Source organism: Alligator sinensis, unplaced genomic scaffold (genome assembly GCF_000455745.1).
Source record: "Alligator sinensis unplaced genomic scaffold, ASM45574v1 scaffold65_2, whole genome shotgun sequence".
Classification (NCBI taxonomy): domain Eukaryota; kingdom Metazoa; phylum Chordata; order Crocodylia; family Alligatoridae; genus Alligator; species Alligator sinensis.
The window spans coordinates 1,255,192-1,260,103 of NW_005842071.1; the positions used below are offsets into that span (position 1 = coordinate 1,255,192).

Here is a 4,912-nt window from a genome sequence, read left to right on the forward strand (position 1 = left end):
CACAGAAAGTGTAAGTCTTTAGGTTAGTGTTTGTCCCTCCTAGAATACTGATTCGTATTTGAATAACCCAGCACTTAAGTAACATCTGGGCAAGTCTTTGGAAGCTGTTACATTTGAAATGGAAAGGAATTTCTTCAAGAAATTGTAGTGTATGCCCCTCCCCTCTGCCCATAGGCACCTTTAAATAGTGTAGTACTTCATTTGTTTTTGATACATTTCATTCAAAAAGTCCTTTTGCATTGCTAGCAAGTAGAAAATAACGGGCTCATTTTTGAGACCTTTAAAGCATGGAAACAGACTCAGGCAAAATAAAATATTCCCATGTCTCTCTAAGAGCTGGTTAGAGCTTTACAGCTAATATTTCCATTACATTATCCAGTAAAGAACAAAGAAATTCCCATTTTGCAAGAGTTGTGCAGAATTCATCTATTATTATTTTGCACCCATTACCTCCCTAAACCCTCTGTAGCCACATAAAATCCTTTACCAGTCTTAACATATTTAGCTCTTTCTTCCAATGATACAATATATGTAAAACAATTCCTCTTACATTCACATCAGTCTATTTCAAAAGGTCAGGGAAGTGCTGTTCCTTTTTTAGGGTCTTTCATCTTTTTGGATTAGTGTGTATGTGTTTGTTTTTCAGAATTATGACCATCACAAAACAAAGCTGCTGCTGTTCTTGTTAATGGGTTGCTTTATGAAGGTGCAGTGGAGCCAGTGTATGGGTTAAAGTTGATGACAGTGCAATGTACAGCCATATGGGAAACACTGAGTGCAGTGAAAAGTAATTAAGGGCTAGGTCAGTTAGAAACCCAGAACTCAGCACAGGTTCACTGAAGGGTTTGTAAACAAAAAGCTGAATTAGCAAACTTTGTTTGCTCTCCCATAAGCCCTCCACAAGCCCCTAATATCTTCCTTCCCCTGTACTGGTCCTGAGCCCCCTCTCTCCTTTGGGATCTTTTGGAGTTTGCCTGATGACCTCTTTTTTATTGGCTCCAGGGCTACTTCTGTGGTCTAGATAGTGCCTCACGGGCTGTCTTATCTGAGAGGAGAGTCTGTTGGCCCCCAGATGTGTGTATTGGGGGTTTGGGAGATCATCACCCCCCATCCAAATGGCAACAGCACAACTATACATGGTCCAGCCTCCACCTGGCACCCAAAATGTATCTTGGAACTTCCTGTGTGATTACATGTATGGAGCTTAATCAGTAACTGGGGAAGCCTTTCAGGAGCCTTTTGTGATTGACACCGTTCTGGGTAGGGTCACAAACCTCAGAGGAAGAAATCCATACTTCAAGATACCTTATGAATCCCAGTTATGTGGCATGTTGGTGGGTAGGAGATGCTGTGAGGATGTGAAAAGGAGTAGGTATTTACAGGGGTATTTGATGTCTGGCACTTCAGACAAGCCTATAGTAGTTTCTAGTTTGTACATTATCCCCCTTCACCCCAACTCTCTTGCTTGTGTTTGTGAAACAGGCTTTCCAACACCTGTGGTCACTTCCCCTCTTGGCTGTATTTGAACCAGTGACACGGAGTTAGAGTCACAGTCCATTATGGGCCAACAGCCCAGTCCTGTGCATCTGGTCTCCAATGGCTTAAGTCTGCAATTGTGTCTTTGTACCTCTTCACACAATTTAAAGATTTACTAGCCATGCTCTTGCCATTTTCCCAATCTACGTGTAATTCTCCACTGCCACATTCTCCATTGGAGTGTATCACAACTCCACACTGGACACAGTGCATGACACCTATCCACATTGCCTGTCCATGTCTCCTTACACAGTCAAATCCTGAGGGTCTTGTTGTGTCGGACTTCCCTTCTAAAATGTTTGTATTTTTCTTAGCAGTGGTTTCAACAAATCTATAACTCTTCCATAGCAGCTGACGCAAACATCTTAGCAAAAATCATTTTTAAAGCAGTTTCCTCACCCAGGGGAAATGCAGTGTAGACAGGGCCTTAAAGAAACTAATAATTAGGTGACCTTTTTTCCTCAGAACATTGGGTCTATTTTATGTAGAGCTGTTTGAAACCCCACAAATTCTCATTACTCTCAAAATCTCTAACCTTGTGTTGCTTTGCTTGTTTCAGATACCTTTTAGGAAATCAAATCAGTGTTTCAATCTAATTTCTAAAGGCATTCAACCACATGGTATGTGTGCTAACTTGTTTCCTTTAGCATTAACAAAACTTGCAAATTGCCAAACTATTTGCTTTCAGGAAGACTATTATGTTGTACAGGAAGATAAAGTATTTTTTCCTGCTATTTTAAATATGAAAAATAAAGAAAAAGTAAAGTTATCAGGCCAAATTGATCCAGGGTGTAAATCTGCTGAAGAAAATGGTGTTACATTAAGGAGGTATATTTCCCAAAATGATCAGTTGTCATTTATGACTTGTATGTGCATATGTTTTTGTTTGTTTTGTTTGGCTTTCCTATAATTTTCTTGTGACATGAGATGTAACTTAGTAGGAGTTGATCTTTGCCTCAATTCTACTGACTCTAATGGGCCTTCCTTGGATTAGGCCCCTAATGATATTATGAAAGATCTGAGTGGAGGGATGGAATGAGAGCAAGAAAATTTGGGACATTTTCTAATGTATAGTTTTGCAAGAAGATGTCAACAATAGAGCAGTTTTTATAACATGGAGATGTGCAATAATTACAAAAGCACTTAATCAGAATGCTTTTGCAATGTGCCTTAAAGCTGTCTAATGAAGCTCTTTTACAAGTCCAGAAAAGATCATTTCAAAACAGGCCCTTTGACAAGAAGGTAATTCCCAAGTCTATATTTTAAATTCATCCTGAATTCAGCTGAAATGTCACATGAATTGTAAAAATCTTATTTTATTGAGATTTTTATACCATGCCCATCATAATGGTATTTGCTATCCAGAGGCATTCAATCTATGTTTTAAGTCTCAGGCCTTTTTTTCTTCTTGTGATAAGGTAAAACTAAGAGCTTATTATATGTTAGTTGCTTTTCTTTGCAATAGCTCCTTCATACTAATACCTTTCCTACTAAACAGTATCAGACTCCATTTGATGTGTGCCAGCATCATTTCTGCTAAGGATCAGTGACCTAGCTTGATAAATATTAAAATTAAGCCATATAACTAAATATGTGACATTTATTAAAATTCATCCTTTGCCTGGAGCTGCTTTCTCTAAAAAATATTGAGAATAGTAAAAGATTGCGGGTGCAATTTGATTAAATCTGCAGTTGTTACCATTTGACTTCTGAAAATTGATTTTTGTTTTTTCCCAAAGCTTTGACATGCTTGCTGATTAAAAACTATGCACTGACTAAGCGAGGTTACATTTGTATGCTGTCCATGCAGGTTCTAACAGGTTTTGAAATGTAATGTAAGCCTGTTATACTCATAACCTACTGGAATTGGTAAGTTTACTTAAAAAAAATAGCTTTTGTTTTAAACTATATGATGACACATCTTTGAACTCCATTGTATAAAAGGAAAACACATTCTTACTGTAGAGAGATTTCCTGTTTATGTATATGTTTGCTGGAATTAAACCTTCCCCTCTGTGCTGACTGGTAAAGTTGCAATTTACCTAGTGAATTTAATTTTTTTTTGGACAGGATATAGTACCTTTTTTTGCAGAATAGCACTGTGTCTGGAGTCGACAGTGAAACTAGAAGCTTCTGAGTTACACTCCTAATCAGCCTAAGTTTACTGAGAGAGCTCAGTTAAAAATGAAGACAGATAAAGGTGATATATGTTTAACTTTTATTGGTATTATAATATGTCATAGGTTCCTCACTTCCCACACATGTAGCTTTTGACTCTGTCAGATGCTAATGATCCCAAGTGTGTTTCTCTAGTGTTTTTCTGAAGATATGACACTTACCAATTTTGTAGTCCATTTTAAAAATAGTTATAACCTTAACTCTGGCTTTGACCAAAGAGAGTCCTTTGAGGAAACATACAGACACCTTTCACTTCCATTCAGATGTGGTATATGTATGATTATTTATTCATTATATATTAAGGGCTTCTGGCTTGTGTCACACTAGTTTCATTCTAAAAAACTGTCTCAGACAGCAGAAATACCACAGAATGGGTTCTGTACTGATTATACACAGAGGCTGATTATTAAAGCTAATGGTGACACTCTCTAATGTGTGAGAGTTCACAGTCTGTCACCTTAGCCTGTATTCTCCCCACCATAATTCCACCCTGCTGATATACTGGCACTGTTGAATCATAAGGGTCTAAATCTAAATTTTATTCCTGTTGATCATGCTTACTAGTAAATATTTAAAAGACTGGCTCCCTAAGTTCTGATCCTGTGCAGAGAACTGTTTAGGTGATCCCCAACATCATGCAGCCCCTTTGAATTCAATGATCAGGACTTCTCTGGGTGAATACTACCTGGTTCTTTATTTTCCTCTCTATTACGTGAGTGCATTAAATTGAAGAAATGTATGTATTTAAAGATATTTTAAACACATTTTTTCCAGTCAGCAATAGTCACTATATACGGCACGTTAATTTTACAATGACTGAAATAATTAAAAAAATTGAAAAAGCAAATTGATTGATACAGTAAACCATATGAGCGATGGGAGGCCACTGTCCTCTCTGCTTTTATATCCTTCCTCAACACTGAGCTTCACCATGATGTCTATATATGAAATTAGCTATGAGCAAAATTATTAAATTGCAGGGAGTTAACAGGTGGGCAGAGGCCTACTGTGGAACAGCTGATGTGCAGCAACTATCTGTCTGCTCTTCCCCCACAGCAAGTGGAAGCTAAATCAGGGCAATTTAATCTTGTTATATTTGAGCAGTGCATAATGGGGGATGGGAATACCTGAATGTCTCCTTAGAGAGGGTGCAAGAATGGTAACTGCCTCCACTGCTGGTACTGCTGCTGCAGCTGGC

General features: G+C 38.0%; 1 protein-coding gene across 4 annotated transcripts in view; it reads left to right on the top strand.

Moving 5' to 3' along the window:
- Nucleotides 1–3,384: 3,384 nt before the first annotated feature.
- The window catches only part of MET (MET proto-oncogene, receptor tyrosine kinase), a 128,422-nt gene continuing 126,894 nt past the window's right edge, over nucleotides 3,385–4,912 (top strand). For all 4 annotated transcript variants that reach the window (XM_025204163.1, XM_025204164.1, XM_025204165.1 and 1 more), the window contains exon 1: nucleotides 3,385–3,405. The gene's annotated coding sequence lies outside the window, so the exon portion shown is untranslated. The remainder of the gene's footprint in view (nucleotides 3,406–4,912) is intronic.